The 24690-nt window shown below is 47.7% G+C and overlaps 1 protein-coding gene across 1 annotated transcript in view; it reads right to left on the reverse strand.

Moving 5' to 3' along the window:
- SLIT3 (slit guidance ligand 3) overlaps positions 1-24690 on the reverse strand; it is a 589205-nt gene that overhangs the window by 274146 nt on the left and 290369 nt on the right. The gene's annotated exons all lie outside the window — the stretch shown is intronic.

The following is a 24690-nucleotide window of genomic DNA, read 5'->3' on the forward strand; positions in this document are numbered from 1 at the left end:
GAGGCTCCCTCCCTCAACCAGGTTGTTCTGAACACAGACATCAAGCTATCAGCATGCGGCTGCTCTGCTCAATCAGGCTGATAAACTTGAACGCATCTAGATGGTTTTCTGACAGGTGAGGGGTTGACAGCCTGATAAACGGGGACGAGACGCCCTAAATATTTCTGTGACAGGTGCACTTCTGTGCGCTTGCTTCCCTTCCAAGGCGGCTGCCCCGGCTCCCAGGGGTAGGCAAGGGATGCTGCTGGTCTCGGGTTCTCCTCGGGGTCCTTGAAACCACATTTCTCCTAGTGATGTGAGGTTAGTTAACATCCTGGCTCCTCCTTGCCATCCTTTCCTTTAAAACCAAGACCAAAACCAAAACACACTCTCCTAAAATGAACGGCGTAAGAAGACCCAGGAACAGAACCTCTGCCGGAGCCAGTGGCTGTACCTCATGTGTGCTAAAACAGACGGGGGTTTTTCTTTTCCTTGACAGTCCTGCTCCTTCTCACACCCAGTCTGGGGACACAGACTTCATACCTGCACCATGTGGGCAAAATCAAACCTTAGCATCAATATTTCCTGCCTCCTGGGATATCTGCTTTCAATCACTGAGAAGTGGATTTTAGTCTTTTATTGTAAATGTTCAATAAATATCCCTAGAAACAAAGTCACGGGAAAGGTGTTCAGATGTTCACGGCAATTAAGCAGAAAACCAGGGTATCCCAGAGCCCTCTGCTGCATAAAAAAGTCCACTCTGGGGCTCTTTTGGTAGGGTACCTCCAGGGGGCGCCCTTTCATTTCCTATTCACATTATCTATCTTGAGCACCTTGTAAGCAGGAGGCACTGTTCTAGGTGCCAGGACTCTGTTGGGAAAGTCCTCCTGGGCTTACATCATAGCTAGGCACATAGGGAACAAATAAGACCATCTGTAAGTCAAGCTGCAAAAACAAGGTGCAGATTTAGGTAAGTGTGACTTGGGAAATAATTGTAGCGACGGGACAGAACGTGCTTAGAAGAGGCCACATTAGATGGGTCGCCAGCAGTTCTCTCAGAAGAGGTGGCAACTTCTGACCTGGGATCTGGAGACTGAGAAGGAGCCGGTGGTGAAGAAGACCTGGACGGGCATTCCAGGTAGAGGGAGGCACGGTTGCCTTGCTGCGGATTGGGGGAAAGAGTGAGCAAAAGGCAGAGAATGGTGCAGGATGACCAACAGCGCAGAGAATGGACAGGGACGGCAGAGCCAGGCTATGCGTGACCTGGAGGGACCAGGCGAGAAGTGTGATCCATCCTGGCTTGCTGATGGGCTGATGGAGGGTAAAGAGTGACTCCTAGGTTTCTGGCTGGAGTCACTGGGTGGATTATGGCGACCCATTTCCCAGGCGTGTTTTAGGGCAATATTGGTAAAGACACCCAAAATGTGATGCTTGAATCTCAGTTTTCCTACTGGTTCATTGAGTACCTCCTGACAAAGGGGTCTCTGAGCCCCTCTCTGAGTCTCTCCTTAGCTGTAGAAGCGGTGCACTGACTGACACCTGCTTTTAGGGATGCTGGAGGGGGTAAAAAAGAGGACCTGGTATGGCAACTCATCACGAGAGTTCCGCGGCTGCTGGCTCCCTCAGTTTCTCTTTCCTTTGCTGCCTTCTATACGCTCCTACCCATCTCTGCGGTTTAACTCAGCGTTTGCTTCTGCCTCTCAGTGGGTGTGAGCAGCGTGCAACATCTCACCCACACGTCGGGGCAGCTGTTGTCACTCTGTTCTCTCCTTCCGTTCACGGGATCAGATGCATTCTTTCCCAAGTCCTTTCTCCTGCCCCATGCTGCGCCACAAATATCCCCCGCATGGATTTTTTAGGTTCCCTTCTCCTCTCTAGGTGTAAGTTCCTGGTACAAGCAGAGATAAGAAGTGTTTGGTTGAGCCAAAATGCTGGCAGTGACTGGGGCATGCTTTCCTCAGACGACCTCTGAAATTCTTTCCAACTGCGGGATGCTAAGCTTCAGCTTAACACAGACTCTGGGCATTGCCTTTGCAGATCCCAAAGGAATAAGGGGACACAGACAGGTTCCTTCTGTCATGTTTCCACGTCTGTCATGAATATAATGACAGCGTTCTAACTGTTGGCTTCCGACTCGTGGTCAGAAGAGAAATCATCTGGAAGTAACTTCTTACCCCCACCCCGTTCTTCATTAAAAATGTCTAAACAGCTTTATCAAGACATAATTCAAATACTTTGCAATTTATCCATTTAAAGCAAGTAATTTAACAGTTTTTAATATATTCACAGATATGCGCAACCATCGCGATAGTCAATGAATGCTGCTGATTTCATCAACTCGAAATGAAATTCCATATCCTTTAACTATTACCCTGTCCCTCATCCCCCATCTCTGCCCCACCCCCAGCCCTAAGCTCCCACTAATCTACTTTTTATCTCTATAGATCTCCCCATTCTAGGTTTCCGTATGAATTGAATCATATAGTACGTGGTATTTTCCCCATGTTTCAAGATGCTTCCCTGTGGGAGCGTACATCCCATTTTATGGCCGAGCAATGGTCCACTGCATGGACATGCCCTATTGTAGTTATCCATTTGTCTATGACGGACACTTGGATTTTTTTCCACTTTTTGGCTATTACGAATGCTGCAACAAGCACTTCTGTGTACAACATGTGTGGACCTGTCTTCATTTCTCCTTAGAAATAACTTTTTAAAACTTCTCCTTAAATAAATTTTCCCTCTAACAGTATGGTAATAACCATGATCATAGCAAATAACATATACTGTGTTGCTAGCCAGTGCCAGGAACTATGCTGAGTTTACCTCACTGAATCCTGACCCAACTGGCCTGAGATAGGTATTAGTATTACCCCTAGTTTACAGATGAGGAATCAGCAGCTCACAGAGCCTGAATGACATAAAAGAAAAGAGAAATGCCTAGGTACTACTCACCTTCGGGTCTCTCTTCTTAAGAGAACCAAACATGAAAGATACAGTTAGACTGAGTCTGAAAATTATTTTTTTCTTCCTAAGGGTCATATTTCTGGGGACACTAGGCTCCCCCCTCCAATTTTATATTCGTTCTTCCAGAAAGAAGCGAAATTCACCTTCATAGGTTTGCATCCCAAACCATCATCCCGAGCCAGTCCTCTAATAACTTCACCATAGAAAAATAATGCTGCAAAGACCACATGAACATACCCATTAATAGACACAGATTTTACGCTTGTCCCGTAATCCCGATAAAACAAAGTTCCCTGTGGTCCAGTTTCTACATAGAGTTATGTGTAAAGAAGAAGTTAGGCCACCACAGATGGTCAAAAACAAATTTCAGCATTTACTTGAATCTCTTAAATGACCCTCATCTGGAGGCAGACTTTGCAGGCACCCTTTCTTTCTGATCTCCATGTATCATGTGCTCACCTCCTGGATGTCTGCACACTCCTACTTGCTAACACGCCCCCATCCCTCAATCAATCCTGCCATTTTACCACCTCTCAGGTCTTGTCTCTTCATCTGTTTTCCAGATTTTACATCACAGGACAGGCAGGAACTAGACTGGTAAAGACAAGACTCTCTTTTGAAGGGGCGGGAGTCAGGGAAGGCAGCAGGGAAGGGTGGGGCAGAGAAAAATAGGGATGGGGAGGAGAAGGAGGGAACGGATACATATAATTACATTTTCTTTTTATAATGCATGCATTTTTTTCACTTTGTTTATTCATCAGTATAAGATTTTGACTTGTTCAAGGAGTCCCCCCCTCCCAGAGATCACCTGACCAACAGCTGACCAAAGCAAACAGATACATTAAATGCACTGGGCATATGACCAGCAGAATAGTAGAATGAATAACTTCTCTAGCTTTGACTAGAATGCAAATGGCTGGCATTACATAAATAGCAGATCCTCATTATTTGCAGATTCCATCTTTGCAAATTCGCTTACTTGCTAACATTTATTTATAACCCCAACATCAATACTCACAATGCTTCTGCAGTCATTTGCAGACATGCGCATAGTTAAAAAATTTTGAGTCGTCTGATCAACGGGTTCCCAGTTGAGGTCAGACAAGGTGATGCTCTGACTTCTTGTGTCAGGTGTCACACAGAGATGGTGGGGGGGCGGGGGGGAGTTGGGGAGGGACACCTTGGGAGCGAGGCAGTGTGGTGCAAGAAGGTGGAGCTCTTAGGCCTGTTGAATAGTGTTGAATTCCAACTCAGTCACCAGTTACTGGGTTGGCCTCAGGCAAGTCTTTTAACAATTCTGAACCTTGTTTTTTTTATTTCATAAAACAGAGAAAGTAGAATCTATCAGAATGAGTTGTTTTTATAATTTAAAATTATCATGTGAGGTTTGTGTGTACCTATTTGCCCTAGGAGCAGTGATTCAACATGCACTAATTCAGTGTTCGAGGTGACTTTATAGACTCTAAATACTATGAATCATGAGAATCCAACGCAAATAGGTTTCATGGCCCTTGGGTGACTTGGATGATGGGAAGGAATCTACAGCCGTTCTTGGAAACTAGCGGAGGACTGGGTATTCTGCTCAGGTCTCCTCGCCCCAGGACTCATCAACTCAGATTTTTGTCTGTTTATCAAAGCCTCACAAAAACATGGACACAGGAGACCTAAGAGTTTAAAGATCATCTATCTCTTTTCTTTTTTTCCCCTCATGATGAACCCTTTCTTTGAATGAAATCCGACATGGACACCTTAATATATAAATCAGATCAAAGGAAAGCCATATCCTTGAAAGAAGGGGCAAAGGAAAGCCTGGAATCTTGACAGAAAGAATGTTCCTCACGTCCTTTCTCTTTACCTCACTCCTGACAGGGCTGGCATTATCAAGAGAATCAAGGAATGTGAAGGCCGTTGATTCTGCCCAACCTCCCCACAGTTTGTGTGGGTACTTTCAGACTCTGAGATGTAAATTTCCCAAAAGTCCAGATGAACAAAGTCTTAAATAGGAAGGCCCTCCAAATTCTGTAAAATATTACAAGTCCTCCAGAGTTGTCTACCTGAGATACCGAACAGTCAACCAAGACTTTCCCCTAATTTATCTTCTTTATCCCCAACATACATGGCATCTAGAACATAGTGAGGAAGGATTTTTCTTAATCAACAAGGTTAATCAAAAATGTTTGCGGATTTCAATTCTAAAATGGGATATATTCAGTATCTATATAAATTCTGGCTACATAATTGTAATCCAATTAGACAATATTGGGGAGAGTTTGGATTTAGAACTCATAGGGCTTTATGAAAAATACAGAAAACTAGAAAACCATGATTATAAAACCATTCCGTTTTCCTCTTGTTTAGAACTCTTTAAATTACATACATATTTTTAAAGCTGGGAACTATCAACCTACCTACCAACCTATCTATTTTTTTTTTCACTGAGTTTGTTTTAAAATTTGGGAAATCGATATCCAGAGAGATCAAAATCTTGTTCAAAGTCCCACAACCAGTTTGCAGTGGAGCTAGACCTCAGCCTGAAGTCTTGTCTCTTAGTTCACCGCCTTCTCCACTTTTAACACTATTGGCTTAAGTCATACAGGGAAGTGGAGGGGCACCTGACTTCTGACTCATGAAACAGAGCTGGACTGCTCAGCAAAAAGAGAAAAATCCTTTGTTGACCCGATCCTCTTTCCAGTTTGAACCAGATCTCAGCCTCTACTACTCGGTGGGAAGTCAGATCCCAAAGGAAAACAGAATTTTAGAAAGTCTGTTCCTTTTTTGGCGTTCGAGTCTTGAAGGGACCAGGCCCTGGAGACTGAAGGGTAATTTAAGGGATTTTCAAGGGTACCTCGGAGTGTACAGATTTTCTTATCACCAATCCCTTTAGAACTAAATGCTTACATTAATGGTACTATATTGCACTTCCCCCTAAAAATAGTTGCACTTAGAAGAGCCAATAGGCTCTGAAGTCACCTTGAGAGAAGAGGGGAGCTGGCTCTTTAAGACAACAACAACAACATCAACAACAATAACAACAACAACAACCATTTCAGACAGAACCTACCGGCCTCAGTCTTCAGGGAGGGGCTCTCACCCACCTACTCTCTGCCCTGGGCCCTGTCTTCTACCTGCTGACACAACTCTGGCCTCTCCTCTGAGGATGGGGAAAGGAATGAGAGTATCCCTTCCAGAAACACTGCCCATTTGCTGGGTCTTCCTCCTTGGCCTCTGGAGGCTGGCCTTCCACCATTCTCTTTCTCAGCGTTGGCCACACTTCCCCCTGGCCTTCTCAGACCTGCGCTCCCGTTAGGTAGTAAAGTCACCACAAGGGACCAGCAGACCCTACTTTCAGCAGAAATGCAGGTCAACACAGGAAGGAACTTCCTGGAAAAAGGACTTCTGCACACCTGGCAGGGGGCGTCCAGCCAGACTCCCAAACACACAGGCACACAGAGCGTTGGTATACAGGGTCCACACTCAAGTGAAGGTCGAGGGGATGAAGGGAGGCTTAAAGTGAAGTTGAAGCGCCTCCGTTTTTTTGTTTTTTTTTTTTAAAGATTTTATTTATTTATTTGGCAGAGATCATAAGTAGTCAGAGAGGCAGGCAGAGAGAGAAAGGAGGAAGCAGGCTCCCCGCTGAGCAGAGAGTCCGACGTGGGGGGGCTCAATCCCACGACCCTGAGATCATGACCTGAGCCGAAGGCAGAGGCTTAACCCACTGAGCCACCCAGGCGTCCAGGCGCCTCTGCGCCTCCGTTCTTAAGAATCTTAGCTACCTTTCTCTGCAAGACTGCGCCTCCTCCATGTTTCCCTGGGTCCTTTCCTTTGCTTCTTCCTCTTGAAAGAGTCCCCCGGAAGCCTGGGGACTCCAGGCTTCCAGGCAGGACAGTTTAACTCTGCCAGATCCCCTGCCCCAGGTACAAGTCCTACCTTGGCAACGCATCCAGACCTATCAGCAGGCCCCTGCCTGGGGTCTCACTCATCGTCGTGCTCAGAGGCAGGACACAGAGGAACGTCTACAGCGGCGCTACTTCTTTAAGAGCCAAAGTGCTAGCGTTGATTTTTAGTTCAAGCAACATAAATCTCTCTCCATAAGCCACAGACTTCACCTTACCCTCGCCTAGTGACCCCATGACCAACCACCAAGAGCGATGTCAAACATTGTGGATACCAGGTGTCAGCCATGATTCTAAGTACTTTCCATTCAAACTCATTCACTCCTGGTATGCCTTATGAGGTAGGTGCCAGCTGCCTTGGGGGGGGGGCGGGGGCGGGGTACGACTCTGAAGCTCAGAGAGATCATGTAACTTGCCCAAGTTTATAGGCCTGAGGCTTTCTCTCCAAGCTTGTCTTCCTGATCTTTTGTTATGCTCTTCTGCTAATGGATTCCACTGTCCTCAATACGGCTTCAGAACCGACCTTCTTGGGACACTGAGGACCCAGAACTACCAGGTACGAGAAGAGGAGGAAATGCACGTAGGCTGGGCACAACGCTGCCTAGTTATTGCGAGAGAGCTTTTTCAACCTCAGAGAATGTGGCATTCCATGCTAACCAATCATTTTAAATTCCTGCAATAAATGAAAAAATAAACACAAAGCTGAGGATATAATTCAGCTAACCTCGCTCCCAAATGAGGCTGATTCCAGATAGAAAGCAGATTTTCATATTTACTGTATGTGACAGCTGTAGGAATTAAATGAATCATCTGTCTATCTCTATCGCCTTGTTCCTCTTGTGCTGTATGTATCTATCCCTGGGGTTGTCTGTCTTCCCGTAGCAGGAAGACAGATCAGTGTAGTTTCAATTATTAATTCCATGTTTGGATCACAGTAACACCAGTTCCAGTCCAGTGACCTGCAGTTCCTATTGATTTAGGTGATGAATTATCTACACTGCAATGTATTATTAACTTTATTTTGTCTCTTATTCCTTCCGCATTCATGCATCAAAATAATAAAGCACCATTCATAGGGCTAAAAGGACCCGTTTCCCTTCTCACATTCCCCACAAGGCAAAGCCAAGGCACGCCAGGGAGGTAATTACACAGAGCTGGGGCTGGGGGTTGGATATTTATTTTGCCTACGAATTATTTACCTCAGCTGCGAATTTAGGGGAGGGGAGAGAAGGGGGGTCTTGAGTGGTGGCAGGGATCGGAATGGGGATCAAAGGGGCCCAGGAGGAAAGTTAATGAAGACAAGTGAAGATGGGAACCTTGGAGACGTAAGAGAAATTTAAAAACCTCAACTCAGAAGGTCAAGTTCTAGGATCAATCATAAATCAACCTTTGTGATGCTGGCCGGAGGATGGCTGTGGGTGTGGGTGTGTGATGGTGGTCCGGTGAAGGGAAGGGGGCAAGAGAAGAGAGCGTCACCAGTGTTTCTTTTCTTTTCTTTTTTTTTTTTTTTTAAGATTTAGTTTATTTATTTGTCAGAGAGAGTGAGCCCAGGCAGACACAGAGGGAGAAGCAGGCTCCCTGCTGAGCAAGGAGCCCGATGTGGGACTTGATCCCAGGACGCTGGGATCATGACCTGAGCCGGAGGCAGCTGCTTAACCAACTGAGCCCCCCAGGCATCCCAATCACCAGTGTTTCCTGTAAGAAGTTTCATGTTGCTCTGCTGTGTGCTCCCATGGCAAGACCTACCGAGTGAAGTCACATCCCAGTGAGATGTGGAATCGCAGGTGTAAGGCTGAAATTCGTTGGTTTTGGGCGGCCCATCATTGCCTTCATTTTTGGATAAAGGAGAGACACACTCTCTAAACTATCTGTTGAGGCATTGCTTTTCCCTGTATACAATCCGGTCAGGTTGTTAATCAGGATGCCCTATCTTTCCTGGGGCCAAATGCAGACCCACACCGGGCCAGTGACATTCTCTCCCCATCAAATGGCATTTGAATTACAGGCAACAGAACAAAAAAAAACCCTGAATGTGGTTGGCGTGTATTCATTAGCACTGGGGCCTGGGCAGGACTATCAAGCAATCACTGCTCTCAGGACCCTCGGAGGACAATCAGTGCCCATCTTTGCAAGCTCTGTTCTGCAACATCTCTTTGATTTGAGATACCCCACTGCATTTGGTTTCAGAAATCCCTTTTCTGAAAGTTTTGTTACTTTCAACCAGAGAACTTGGACTCAGCTGTCCGGGGACTTGGCTGCATCTGGAATGTCACTGAGCCCTGAGCGCTGGGACAGGTGGAGAGGGAAGTGATGGATATCTTGTCCATGTCTCCAGGCCCAACCAAGCAGCAGTCACACAAATGGAGAGAGCAGGGCAGCAGGGAAAGTGAAATTATTCCTCTGTTCACGTTCTCCCATTTCTTGTTCCCACTGAACTCAACCTCCCAGCCTCCAGGATTCCTCTGGGAGAGTCTCCCAGCATCAGAGAGCCTGAAGGGATACCCTATCTGGCTACCCCCTCCGAAGGGAAGACCTCAGCATGGGGTGCCTGGGGTCAAGCCCCCACCTATGGGCCAAACCCCGAGAGAAAGGAGAGGCACTCAAAGACGTCCCAGCCTGAAAGGGAAGAGGAACATGTTAAATGTGTAAAAGTTTCCCTGTGTTGACAATCGGAGGATTACCTGGGTCTCATTTTTAATTCTGTTCAACTCAAAGGCTTTGTGGGAGGATGCCTGCCTCGCCCTAGGCCACTCCGGGTGTGTGACTCACTGCGTGGGAGGCCTTCCTGATCTCAGGGAGATGGCAGGACCGCTGTCCTGCAGTTTCTACTTGGCACCATCACCTCTCTGACTCAGATGCAAGAGACATGGCCTTCCTTTTCTCTCTTTTCTTCCCGTATCCCCATCTGCCCCCACTGGTAGAGCGCGGAGCACAACATCTCACACAGGTAGAGCTGACTCTACCTGTCAGCCCAGCCCCTGGCAACAAGTAGAGAACGGCCAGAGTGGTGCGGGAGAAGCGAGTCCTTTCTCTTTCCCCTACTTGGCCAAATAAGGAGAAGAGGAGCCGAAAACCACTGTGATTAGATTATATGGAAGAGGGTCAAAGATTAAAAATCCGCTGCCTCTCATTATTAGAGGAGGGATGACAGATTCAGACCAGAGCACAAAAGAAAATACATTATTTCAAAACAGGATATGAAACCCAGTCCCAGGCGATTAGTCTCTGTTAAGTAAATTTACTATCTAATCTTTTAACTGTCTCCCGAAATTGCCGGTCCAAAGTTCCCTCCCTCCTCAGTTGGAAGCTCAGCCCTGGGCGGCGCTGTCGTCTGCTCTGACTCCATCAGCACGCTAATGGGACCCGGACCCATCTCCAGGGCTCTGGGGGGACATGGCAGGAGCCGAGGGGGCTGGCAGCAAAATGCACCTCATAATAAAAACAGGATGTGAGCACCACAGACCAGCCCCAGCGGAGGAAGGACAGGGATGTCGGGCAGGGGAAACTGCCCGGGCTTTGGTTTCAAAGCCGGGCCCGTCGTCCTGGAGGCTGTCTTGAACATCGCTTTGGGCTCATCCTGGGGAAACCAGACTTTGCTTTTTCCACTTAGCCCCAAGAGGCCCGCATGCCAAGGAATCCCATGCTCCCAGATTGTTCTCAAACCAGACCAACCTTCAAAGCTTTGACTTTAAATGAATGCTGCGTTGCAGGCCAAATACCACAGGCCTGTTTGGGGAGCCCGGGGAGGACAAGATGTGCGCTTGGAGGCTACACGGGCTCACAGCGTCATCCAAGCAATGAGAAAACAGGACACAGAGAGAGAGAGGGGGCCCGTTTCTCAATATCCTTCTTGGCTTGGGGGCCACTGTCAACGTGGAGCCCATCAATCAGAGAGGTAGAGAGCATTAAACGAAAAGCGACCCCTTCCCTTTTCTATTTACCAAAAGGAACGCTCTCTTTCTCTCTCCTTTTCTATGCTTCACTGTGTTCGCATCATCTGTTTAGTCTAAAAGGCTCAACTACTGCACAAAGAAAGTTCTCTCCAAGAATGAGTTTTCCAGAAAGAAGCTCTCAGACAAGGGTGGTGTGTGCGGCACTCTGCGTGGCCTGGAGAATGGGGCATGTGTTCAGCAGGAGGGGGCTGGCGCAGAGCTGGCCTCCCTGAAGCCTTCTCAAGGTGCTCTGTTTGTGTGATTTATCCCTTCTGGAAAATCCAAACATACAAATGCGTCTGCTGTAAAAGCCAGGGCAGACCTGGGACTCAAGGCCCAAACAAAGCAAACTGCATACCACTCCCCTTCCCTGGGGGTTTTCTCAATTTTAACCTTTGTAGGTTCAACCCAAACACATCAAAGGGAAGTGCATGGATTTCTGCTGGGGATCAGTGGCTGTCATTTCTCTCTCTCTCTCTCCTTAGCTCTCACCAAGCGTCACAAAGAACCCTGAGAGAGCAGCACCTGGGCAAAAATCGCCTGCTCTCAGCCCCTGGGATTTCAGAACCGGACATCTCCGTCTTGCTCATCAAACCACACAAATCAGAGGCCCCCACTTTTAGATAATGGGACACAACCCTCAGAAGATGCAAACCCCAAACTCTCTTTATCTGGTCACCATTTGCTCACAGGAGGTTTGATTCATATTCTCGAAGAAGTAGACCAGTTCTGCCTACCTCTCAAATTCCAGCCCGCACACCGCTTCCTTCTGCTTAAAATGTACTACCGAGTGATGCCCAAGTTTGAGCCTCGTGGAAAAACGGATGGAGATGGCAGATAGGGTTAAAGATGCGGTGTCCCTTGAACATCAGCTGTCCCAGGGAAAGGCCATTTCCTAGGCTGGGAACTGTGCTCAGGGCTTGAAATGCGTGAGTTTGTGTAAGGTTCAAGCCATTGTAAAGTCAATGCTTTTGCTTCCACCCCTGTGTTATACTGAGGCAACTGAAGCTCAGAGAGTGTCAGTCCCTTACAATGGTCACACAGCTTGGTAAGCGGCAGAGTGAGAATTAGGACCAAAGCCTTTCTCTATGCTTGAAGTTCTTATTTTCCATATTGATTTGCATAATACGGCAAGGCCTCGAGAAGGTCCCACGCTCTTTGATCCAGTACTCATAAGGCTATGGAGACAGAGATAATGGTGAAGGCAGACAAAGATATAGGTTCAGTAACACTACTGATAGCAGAAATTTGGGAGAAAAAATATGGCATTGGACAAAAAAAAAATCACACCCACAAAAGAAAGTACTATGGAGTCATTAAATGACTAGGATAGGATAATTTTCTAATGACACGTGAATGTTTACAACGTAATATTAGGTGAAAAAAAATAAATGTGTGACCAAATGTCCGCAGATAAACCAATGGATACGTCCATTCTGGGATAGCCTTGCAATGGATTATGGTCACTCCACGGGAAGAGAGCAAGTTCCACACAAGCACTGACTGAGAAGGATGTCTTCTTTTTGCTCTCATTAGTATTTTTTCCCTCAAAACATATTCTTTTTTTTTTTTTTAATAAGAAAAAAAGTATTAAAAACAATTTCAACCCTCAGATGAGGGCACGGGTTTTAGAAACTGTCTCGGTCATACGGTTTTGCCATCGTACGTGTGCTGACGATACTGCGCATGAACGAGTTGCTCTGGTTCATCAACATACGTGCGGTTTGACTCCCACATTGGTTTATGCACCAGTGTGTGCCTGGCCAGCTGTGGGGGGCGTGCTGACAGGGATCTGACTGCACGACAGGTCCGATCGTGGTGTTGGGAGATCCGAGGGAGGTTGGAGTCAGATCTGAATAGAGGCAGCAGAGAAGATGAACACGCGATGAGGCTTGGAAGCACCGAGAAAAGAGGTGGGAGGGTCATTCTCCTCCTAAACAGCTACACCAGTGCCTCTGGTGGGTGTTCCAGACCTAGTCCCGCCCCCGTGCCCATCCAAATAAAATAGAGCCTCAGGTGACAGGGCCAGCAGAGCCAAGAGCAGGCCAAATCAGCTGGCACCATGCCCAGCCAACAGGGCCTGATTTTAATTATTGCGGATGCAGTCGGAAGGTTCCTTACTGCCCCAGGGCACTGCTGCCCCCACCCCTCCCACCCATGACTATGATAACCATGCGTCTTCATTTCTGCCCTGATCAATAACTCTATGCCTGAATTCTAAAGATACATCAGCTGCTCTCCTAGTCCTCTGATAAATGGTTTCAATCAATGTCAGTCAGGAGCACGATTCCTAGAGCCCTGGGTTATTGTATCAAAGGCATCAGGTTTCCCAAGAAGCTTCTAGGACCCTGGATACTCAGGGGCCAGGAAAGCTGGAGCTGAGGCTGCAGCATCTCTAAGTCTCAGGAGATCGCTGCCGGGCCCTGAACTGTTGACTCCTGGTCTTGGAAGACATAAATACAGAGGCTGAAAGTAAGTATTCTAGAAACTTTTATAACAATCTTCCATTGCCACATCCTAGTACGTGATATCCATAACCTATCCATACCCTTTCTATGAGCACTGTGCAGTGCTGTAATTATTATAACACAATATAATACTATAATACACAATATATATGTATAGTATATAAAGTAATATAATATAATAGCATGATTATATTATTCCCAGTTTTCTGATTATATTTTTTGAAGTGTCATGCTTGTTTCATCTAAAAATTAAATATGTGGACCTCTATTTTCTATGTCCTTTTATGTCATTTTTCTGATAGGTCATTTTCATTATTTTTTTATTAATTATTTTTATTAACATATAATGTATTATTTGCCCCAGGGGTACAGGTCTGTAAATTGTCAGGCTTACATACTTCACGGGACTCACCACATCACATACCCTCCCCAGTGTTTATAACCGAACCAACCTCTCCACCCAGCAACCCTCAGTTTGTTTTGTGAGATTAAGAGTCTCTTATGATTTGTCTCCCTCCCGATCCCATCTTGTTTCATTTTTTCCTTCCCTACCCCCAAAGCCCCCCATTTTTATTATGTTCTACAAATACATTCATCTATACCTTGGAGTTTTTTTTTTTAAGGGAAAATAATCCACCTCCACAGATAGTTTCAGAAGTAACTAAGTAGGTTTGAACTGAGTCTTCTCAGCTTTTTTTTTTTTTTTAAATTAATGGAGACGATCAAGAATTGAATAGAGAGGTATCTGGGTGGCTCAGCTGGTTAAGTGTCTGCCTTTGGCTTAGGTCCTGATCACAGGGTCCTGGGATGGAGCTCTGCATTGGGCTCCCTGCTCAGAGGGGAGCCTGCTTCTGCCTCTCCCCCCAATTGTGTGCACACATGCTCTCTCTCCCTCTCCCCCTCTCTCTGTCAAATAAGGAAAGAAAGAAAGAAAGGAAGAGAGAAAGAAAGAATTGAATGGAGTTGGCATTTGGGTTATAACTGTCTCGACTAGAACTGTAGTTGGGTGGCAAGTGGAAGGATCATCAGGGCCTTCTAAGGCTCTTTTTGGCCTAAGCTGATGAGCAGATCAATGGAATGGGGTTTTTCTAGAGCCTAACATCCTTACTTTGTTCTGCGGGACTCCCATTGTCCGTCTCCTTATTTCATACACGGTCATTATCCCCACTGCACCCTGCTTTCTTGAAATCTTACTCAAACTTTTTGGTCTGCACAGCTGTGCCCAACAACATTAAATTTTTATTTAAAACAGCTTTGGCTACAAGAAAATGTATACAAAAACCTGGGGGAGGATAAGATATTGCCCACAGCTTTAACTTGGTTGCTTTGTTTCCTTTGAGGAAGAAGAATCACGCATTTTAAGTCAGGCTGGGTGAGCCATTGAAGTCAGAACCGGAAGGTGAGAAGTCGTCCTACCCTGTCCTGAAGGCTTGGGTCAGCTGATGCCCCTGTCTCTAGTGACATTTCCATTCGCACTGAGATGGATCTGAATGTCAAAAGGCTAAGTCAGACTTCCCGATAGCTACTGGCTCCCGAAAACTCAGTGATCAAAACATCATTCTCTGGACGATAAAATGCTCCTCTCTTCGCAGACTCTCGCCAGCCTCATCCCCCAGGTAAACTCCCAAGATTACCTAAAGCCAGGGATTTCCCTGTCTGGTGCCAATTTATCTTTTCACATAAATCAATAGTAGGTTAGTGCTAAGATTTTCTCCACCTAAGCCTTGCAATCTCTTTCCCAGGATGGGAGCAAATACCTTCTTCATCAAAAATATTATAAATCCCAAATGGGGTTTTGATGTTGTGTCATTTCTGTGAGGCCAGAATTCTTTGTGGGAGGTGGCACAGGGTGGTGGTGAAGAGCCAAGGCCCGAGGTCTGTTCCCTACTCGACCACCTTTCAGCTATGGACCTTGAGGGAAAATCACGTCATTTCCCTGGAGGGAAATTCTCTGTGTCTCAGTTTCTTCATCTGCAAAACAGGAGGAACTGATTCCTAGACTTATCATGAAAATTAAGTTGTAAAGTACTTAGAATTGTGCTTGGCACATAGTAAATATTAGCTGGTGTAATTATTTACTTTTTAAGAGGGTATAAGCTATTTCCAAAAGATTTTTTGAGGTACGCGATACAGACAGAGAGATCACAGAACACCTTTCCTTCCTCAAAAGAACCAGACGCTCCAAAGTTTGAGTCTTGGAAGGAAGCTAAGTTAGGAGAGCGTCAGCGTATTAAAACGAGGCCAAGGAAGAAAGGGAAAGGAAAACAAGGAAAGGGACACGGAGAGTCTGATGCGAAACAATGGGTAAAAGGAGGGCCAGCATTGTCAAATATGCTGGTGACAGACCAGAGTATCAGTCCACGTTGAAACTCACGACCATAACATTAAAAAGCCTAACAACAGAACTTAGAAAATTCCCAGGGTAGGAGGAAAACAGACACATACCAAGAGAATTTAAAATGCCAGTGAACCCGCGCAGGAGCAAGGACTCCGCGCAGGGCTGGCTGGGGTGTCTGGGCCTGATGCAGAACTCCTCAAATGGCATCTCCCCCGTTCACAAGGGAACTGGTTATTCAATCTGAATTTCCTAAATGAGAACCAGCTTCCCCATCCGAATTGCCCAAATTCAATTAAGTCACCTGGCGTGCTTCCTGTCAATACTCTCTCTCTCTCAGCTGGCTTGTCGTTCACTGTTCTGGCTTCTGATCCTGAAGTTCGGGCCACCACGCTGTCTCTGTAAGGCCGACAACAGAAGAACGCGCTTTCCGGTCCCTTTGCAACACCAAGGTGAGACCGGATGGGGCCCAGTGACCTCTCGTTGGGAAAATGTTGGGGTAACTCCAAGGCCTGGCTTGCCCTACTTTGTCCAAGAGGAGGGGCCCTATTGACAATGTTTTCTCCTCCTAAATGGACTACTTCCGGAATTCAGAAGGAAACAGCTGGAATATGAGACTGATTTTCAGTGAAGAGCTGATAAACTGAGTTACAGGGGAAATTTACACATAACAGAAGAACATCTCAAACCTCAGTGGACTTAGTAACCCAGGGTGCTTCCTGAACCTGCTGATTCCTGCTCTCCCACCCAAACCCCCGTTCTGAATCATGAGGTCTCTAACAGCACCAGTTCTGTACTTTCAAGCACCCAGATGATTCTAGTGGTAAACTTTCAGAGATGATCTAGAAACATCACACAGGAGAGAAACTGTAGGAGGAATGCTACAAGAAGCTATAAGGGAGTCAGCTACAATTTTCAGGTCACTTCATAGAATCACAGTGAATTGACTGTCGAGTGCCTTCCCCACCCGACAGGATTTCTTACTGCCAGGGATTTCTGGTGCTGCACCGGCAGCCACCTGGGCTCTGCACCCCTCAGGACTTCAATTCCTGGATGGGGAACCAAACTGCAACCTAAGTACACTTGAGTGCTTTCAGTAGAAGTCAGGACCTCACTCCCTCCACGACTGCCATAGGAGCTGAGCCAGGAATATGCCATCCTGGCTCCAAGGTCACTCTGGATTTTGCAAAGTCTTCGGAAGTAGAGATACAAGCTTCAGCAACCTCTGCTTTGCCGTTCATCAGCAAGTCATCAGAGGAACAAAGTAGCAGCTTTGGTGCTGCTGAGCGAGTCTGTATCCCAAACTGAAGGTCAAGGCAATGATGGGGGACATGTGTTGATTGATACCCATACCCTATCTCTCCAGCATTTCTCTCCCTACTTTTTTTATTCCAACAGCCCCCATCTTTGTTTGCAAAGTCAGTCCCCCCCTCCCTTGCATTTCAGTTCTCATGCTTGGGTGGGCAGAGCATGGGGCCCTGGGCTGAGCCAGAGCTGCTCCTTCCTCTGTCTCCAGCTGAAACCAACAGGAGGGGGTGTGTTTGCAGAAATGCTGGAACAGAAACAAAGGCAGGTATTATTCTCCACTCGACTTGAGCCTGGATGATGTGAGGTCTGGAGCTGTGGTGGCCGCCTTGCCACCGTGAGGGGGGCACCTGTCTGCAAATGGAGGCAATGTAGAGAAAACTAGTCCAGAGAGAGAGAGAGATGAATTGGTGTGGTGGCTGTAATCAGACCCCTGATTAAGTCATTCTAGGGGTGCTTTTCAGACCCATGCAGCAATCACCTTTTTTTTTTTTTTTTTAAAGGTAAACTTGGGTTAGCTTCTCCTAAAACTTTGTAACTGAAAGACATCTAACCGATGTAGTAAGGCTCTTTAAATGAACAGTCCAGCCTCACAAAGAAAATCCCACTTTCACATTCTTCGTACAGCATGCTGACACTCAGTTTTGGAGATCAGAATACATTCTTGGGCTCACACTTCCCCACAGTCCTTTAGAATCCTTTCTTACAGTTAATTCTCAGTTTCCCCTCCCAGGATGCTAGATGCTAGCTAGGTAAATACCATGATGGAGGGCAAAAAACAGTGATCCCCATATCATAGGTGAGAAGACTGAGGCTCAGAGGGGTGGTTTAACTTTCTTGAGGTCAATGGATGAGTGCAGATGTCCTTTCACTGCACTTCCTCATGGTGTGAATAAAGAAAAGTCAACCATGGGACTGTGGGGTCCTCCTCACCCCCAGGCAGTGCAGAGTCACGCTCTCCGCCCACACCAGTAGCCAGAGGCAGAGGGCTCTCAATGCATTGCCCGTTGGGCGCCTGCTCCAGTTCCTAGACCCTCGTCCGTGGGCCCTGTACAAACCCTTCTCTGCTGCTGCCTGACTTTGACTCTCCCACACATGCTGGGCGTGTTGCCCTCCACGTCTGCGCCAGTTTTGTTTTCCTCCACCAGCACACACGTGGCGGTTTTAGCACAGTTTCCGAGTCATAAGGACCTGGGTTCAAACTGTGACTCCCATGTACCATCCATATGACTGTGGGTAAGGGACAACCTCTCTGAGGCTCCGTTTTCTCACCTATGAGATGGGGGTCCTAATGCTACTGATCTCACGGAGTTGTTGTGCATTAACGAGATACGTTTCAGGCCCCTAGCGCGGGGGCTAACTCATGCTAGTAAACATTGGTTATAGAAGCTAACATGCATTGCATAGACTGTCAGCACATCATTTAATGGTGGCTAAGTGGAGGCTCACTGTGTTATCTGATTCCCATTGGCCTTTCTATGGCTGCTCCATCCTGCCTGATGTCTAACCCGTCATCTCCACCACTCTAGTTCTAGCCCTCTGCTCTGCATTCACTGCACTCCATGGCAGAGCCACACCCTGCCTTGCATCCACCCGTCACGCCCCCCAGGTGAGAGTCTCCCGTGTACTCAGGATGGCCCATCTCTCCCACGAAGACTCTGTCTGTTCAAGCTCATCTCACCTCCATTCCACCCAAGGGGCCGAGGCCATGAGCTTTAGGGTCAAGCTCTCCTGCTTTCAAGCTCTAGTTCTTTGTTTTGTCACCTTAAGAAAGTGACAGGCTCAGTTCCCTCATCTGTAAAATGGTGACAATAATTCCCACCTCTCTGGGGGTTGGGAGCACCCATGGGGATACGGCCTGCAACGTGCTAAGCGTGTACGTTTCTCCTAGACACAGCGAGCTCCACCCAGGTTAATCTCATTACAGCACTTAGCTTGCTGCTGGGTAGGAGGTGGGAGCTGAATTGACTTTGACCCAGGGGCATTTCTTCCTCTGTGGTTACCTGCACTCGCCCACATTCCCCTATGGCCACAAGGTGGCAGCCTATCCATTGCGGAGGAAGCTTCCATACCCAGAACGGGAAGAAGATGAAATGTTTTCTTGCGGAATATAGAGATGACTTTTCTTTTTTCCTTTTTGGTGGTGGAGGGGGAACAGGGGTGAACTGAGAATCCTCGTAAGCTCCCGCCTCCACCGTCTGTGAGTTTGTGTCGGTACACAGCAGCCCAAAGCGGCACAGCTAAAGCAGATGGAACAAGTTGCCGGTACAAGAAGGTGTTCCCTTTGGCATCCATTTAGATCAGCACCCATCCCCCTCATTCCTCCAGCCAGGCTCCATCAGAAAGCCCTCCCGGGTTTAGAAATCCCCTCTAGGCTGGGCTTCCTCAACTTGTATCTACTTTAAGCTGTCAGGGAGGCTGATGAGGGGCCTCTAAGTGCACCTGGGGTGACCATTTTATCCAGAACTTCCCTGGTTTTAACGCTGAAAGTCGCGTGTCCTGCGAAGTCCCTTGGTCCCAGGCAAACCGGGATGCCTGGCCACTGTAAGAGGACTCTGCCACATTGCTCCTCTCATTCAACCACGTGGTTTTCCTTTCTTTCTCAATGACATGGGCACACAATTTGCCAAAACCCTAGAATTCTATAATTGCATATTTGGAAGAGATCACAGACAACATCCAGTTTCCCCAGGCTGGGAAACGCTGCTATTTCCATGGGCTTCCCGTCCACTCGGAGCCACAGGCTACAGAAGGAGGGGTGTCTGGCTTCCTGGCCACTCTCTCAGAATAGCTTCTGGAAAACAGCAACTCAGCACAGGACGCACCCAGGGAGACTAGAAGATCTAACCTCACCTCACACCAGATGCTTAGGGATGTAATTCATGTGCCCATCAGCTGGCACACATTATCTGGGATTTCCACTTCACCTGGACTGGGCACGGCTTCCCCCTCACTTTGGTACGGTGGGGTAGGTTGGAGGAACATGAACTAGGAGATTCTCAAGGACCATCAGGGTACCCACTGAACCACACAAGCCCGCCTGGATTTTGCCTCCAGAGAAAATAATGCCCCAGCTTTCTCCTGGAATTTCTTTGGCACTCCCCACCTCAGCGGTGGCAGTCGCCTGCCCTCCTCGATCACTTCAGAGGACAACATTTTCTGGATTTATAATCCCACTGAAGCCAACTCCTGTCCTCAGTGTTACCAGACATTTACATCTCCACAGTCTCAGCCCCGGCAGTAAACTGATTTGCTCAGAGACACACACTGAACTCAGGTTTTTTATTAGAAAGCTAAAACTGGAAGCAGGGAAGCTTTGCAAAAACAGGATAGAAAGAATCCTTTTACAGAGCCATGCAAACCAGGCAAACCCATTAATGATTGACTATGGTGAGTATACATCTTAAAGAGGGGACTTTTTTTTTTTTTTGGTTAAAAATTCTCACAAAACAATTCTTACGAATACGAAAACTTTTAGCAATTGGTTTTCCAAAACAAACTTTGCAGGGAATGGAACTATCTACACTCAGAAGGAACACACCTAAGTGATTCTTCCACAAAAGAGGACTCAAACTCGGTTCAGCTGCTTGAAAGAAATCTCCTGTGGGATTTACCCCATCTGTCTCCCTCCTCAGGGTTTGCAAGAAGGAGAGCCCAGCTAGAGGAAGGCGGGGGACAAGTCAGAGCTGAACTCCTCTGCGCCTAATGTAATTCCAAAAATTCTCTGTGTGAGCAAGCGAAATTGTAAAAAAGCTAAGCAAATCAGAGTTGTAACCAACACCCACAAGAATGGGAAAGGCAGACACACACTAATGCAGAACAGTGTGGGCAAAAGTCCTGGAAAAGGAAGCAGTAGTCGCTGCCCCCACAGCTTGGCTAAAATGGGAGCACAGGAGAGGGGGAGCTGAGAAACCGATCATCGTTCGAGAGATCTGGGGTTTACTCGCAGGGCGGTCAGAACCCAGCAGTGGGACCCGGAACAAATTATTCACCTGTCTGAGGTTCAATTTCCTTCTCCTCTAAAGCAATGGGGTCAGGTTGAATATCCTCTGAGGTCCCTTTATTTCTAACAGTTCTGTGGAGAGATGTGTAGCGGGCACATACCAGTTAGGAGGTTAAGCTGAGAAGACGAGAAAAGGGCCGACTCGTGCCATAAAAATTTCACCGCAGCCTCTCCTGCTATTTATTTGGGTTCAAGACAGGGTTTGAGTTCCTGTTCTCAGACCAAGTGGACAGATCCTAAGCAACCTTCCCCAGAAGAAGTGAAGGGGATGAGCTCTGAGGACAGCGCAACTGAGACCAGACAGGGGGGGCCTTTGGGATGGTGGTGGGGTGCTTTTGCCAAGGGCGAAAAACGGGCACCCCACAGGGGGTGGGGTGTGTGGAGAGAGTGGGGCAGGTAGAGAAAGTCCTACCCCAGCTTCAAAACGCTCAGGAAAAACCTTTGCTTTCATGATCCATGTTTTTTGGTTTTGTTTTCTTTTGTTTTAAGTGATTCAGATCCTGTGAAGTCCTGTTAATTCTACTTCACTTTCCTAGCTAGGGCTTTATCTTTCACCATCTCCTCACAGCCTTAAACAGCATTATCTTTATTAAATGTGATAAGAATCAAACAAAACACTGAAAACAGTTATGTCCCTGTGCCAGCCAAGAGCTAGGAACAGCTTGGCTTCCAGAGGAGACTCAAGGGCACCAGGCAGCAGGCCCCATGGGGAGGCCTACCCTCTAGGGTGTATCAGTACTTATGTCCCTCACCTGACCACGGGTTCAGCTTGGGGCACACACTCTGAGGAGGTTTTGCAGGCGGAGCGGGGCAGGGGTGGGGCGGTGAGGGAGGAAGCAAACACTTAAGTTCTCCTTGGAGAGAATACCATCCGTGAGAGCTAACAGTGGTCATACTGAGGTCTATCATCATTCGCTGCTTGGTAAGCGCCATGCCCCGTGCTAAGCACTTCTTTGCATTCTTCCCTGCTGCCTTGTGAGAAGGACGCTGTCATCTTCATCTTGCAAAAGGAGAAGGCGAAGCTCAGAGAGGTCAAGGAATTTATCCGAAATCACACAGGAAGCAGCTGACACAGCTGAGACTGGCACCGAGACCTTTTTTTAATTGCAAAACACACACTTATTCGATGCTATGTTAGAGTGCTTGCTTCCCCACGAGCAGGACTAAATTAATAATCGCCACCATGTGAGTGGTTACTAGGTGCCAAGGATTGAGCAGGAGTTTCCATAAAGACGGTTGATCTTCATCCTTCCACAAAGCCTATTCAAGCAGGTCTGTTCTTGTGCCTGTATTAGAGCAGAAGAAGCTGAGGCTCAGAGGGCCCACAAGGAGGAAGGGGCAGCTCCTGCTCCCACCAGCAAGTTCATGGCCTTCCCCTGCCACTTGCCCTACCCTGAAGAGAGCAAGGGGCCCGCAGCCCCCATCTCAGGAAGGACACTGCTGCCCCAGGTGCAGAGGTGGATTATGGGCCTCATAAGCCTCGCTGTCCACCTTGGCTTTCTTCTCCGCAGCAGCCCTGCGGCCAGGGCTGCAGGAAGGCTGTGGCCTGGGAAAACAGAGTGTCGGGACGTGTGTCAGGAGAGCCTGGAAGAGGCTTGCCCTTCTCTCCTTTTTTTTTGTCAGGGACCTTGCAAAGATCTCTTTTAGTCTTTCTAGCAGGCAGATTGTTTTCAAGGGCCCGCCCCTGAAACCTGAGAGGAGAAAGCCCCGTGCTTGGAGTGGCCACCCCTGTTTTCCTTTACAGAGCTTACAAAGCCAGCCCAGGCTCCCCGGCCTGCCTCTTCCCTCAGGTCTCCCTCTGGAGGGACAGAGAGATGGAGAGACGCTGGTTTGCAATCCCCATCTGCCTCTGACCCAGGAGCCTGGGAGTGGGGGTGGGGGCAATACTGTGCAGACCCTTTCAGGGCCTGAGGGGCCCCCTGCCTGGCAGGCACTCATTTTTTATTTAAAAGCAAAGCAAACAGCAATATAAAAGGGCCCATATAAGAACTCAGTGTGCAAGTAGGACCTGCCACAGGCAAATTTTTCTAATTTTCCTGAAAAACGTGCGCTTTTACCTTTTGGCCCAAAGCCACTGCATTGGCCTCTGGACTCCGCCCTTCCCCCATCCCCCTCTCTGGGGCCACCATTCAGTGGTTGAAAAGTTGCCCCTTGCAGAAAAGAGAGTGACCCCCTGGGTTTTCTTCAGATGCTTTATATGGGGGTTGGTGAAGATTATGCGAGTAGAGCACTCTTCGGCTAGAGCCCGTGGAAGTTTCTCGCAGACAGTGCAAGGCAGCCTCACTTGTGAGGGGCAGGGGGGCTTGAGGACACATGCGAGGACCCTCAGCTACATCCAGAAGATTATGTCGGCTCAGAATCCTGTAGAACTCTGCTGAAGTTTACTTTCACTTTATGCAAGGGCTAATTAAGCTGGATTTGTCAATGGCTTTCATTTATTTTTTTCCTATGGATATAATTATAGCTTGAATCCTGCAAACAGAACCTCTAAATCAGCCAGTGGTGTTCAAACTCTCTTTAAAAGCAGAGGAAACTTCTGTCTGTGGAGCAGCCCCCAGAACCACGAGATAAAGCAGAGATGAAAGCAGAAGTTCTGGAGAAGGAAGGCCTGGAGCCTTGCCACTGGGCTTCCCAGTCCCTCCCCTTTCCTCCTGAGCCCTGACCTCTGCCTCACCCTGAGACATGCGCCGTGGAACCTCAGGGTTCCGAAAGATGCAGTTTGAGAAACTGCTCTCTATGGCTGACTACTCCTCAGAACATCTCTTCTAGTTGTTGTCTCCCCAAGATTACTGAACACAGAAGGGAACTGCAGTCTCCTATGCCAGCGTCAGCAGCATTTCCGTTTCGTGGGGGTTGATACAGTGTCCCCCTTGTACTGGAAAGTGCCAGTGGGTATTGGCAAAGGCTCTTTACATGCAGAATAATGACCACCAGAGCTCCGCGAGAGCTTCAAAGAGTTCTCTTTGTTGGAAAGGGTGACAAGGGTGCGGGATTTACCCTCGAGCCTCTCAAAGAGGGTCAGCCTCTGGGACTTCAGTAGGTGGGTGTCTGGAGGCCAGGAAACCCACGCAGATCTGTCAGGCCCCAAATGAAAACGGCCCTTATGTACTAGCTCTAAGCCTCAGGTCTGACATTTAGAGATTTATCTTCCTTCCAAAACTGAAAAATACACATTTCCTCTCCATCTCCAAAGGGACTAAGGAAGCCTGAGATGTCAGCCCCGTACAGAATGGCCAGGTCCTTGGGGAGCCACTGATAAGCTGCTCTGACGAGGGGGACTGAGGGCTCTGTGCTCTGGTCCCAGCTCCTGGGGTTGGGGAAAGAGCTCTGATATGTTAGTCTTCGCTTCCACAGGCCCCGGGCATGGTGTCCACAGGCACGATCCTGCCCTTGAGACCCCTCCTCTATGCCATCCGAAGCAGGCAGGACAGACAGTAGCCCATTGTACAGGTATGGAGAGTGAGGCAATGTCAGGTGAAGGTCAAAGAAACCCCCAGGCGGATGTTCTCTGCTTTAGCTCAACGTGCTCTCAGGCCCTGCTCTGAAGGTGCTTTCAGTCCTGTGTTTTCTGGCTTAAATGACTACATGCTTTCTCTCATCTCATCAAGATTCATAGAAAGGGTTTTTATTTTCTCTTATACTTACTCAGTAATGAGGGGGAAAAAAAATCCCAACTACATGATGAGAGGCAGAAAATAAAGACAAGAAGCTACGGCGACTGGCATGAGAAGCCACCACCGTCCTCCTGGGCCTTGACCACCTTCTCTGCTGTATCCTGCCTTTCCCCCATTCTAGCAAAGCCCTTGGA

Source organism: Mustela lutreola, chromosome 5, assembly GCF_030435805.1.
Source record: "Mustela lutreola isolate mMusLut2 chromosome 5, mMusLut2.pri, whole genome shotgun sequence".
Lineage (NCBI taxonomy): Eukaryota > Metazoa > Chordata > Mammalia > Carnivora > Mustelidae > Mustela > Mustela lutreola.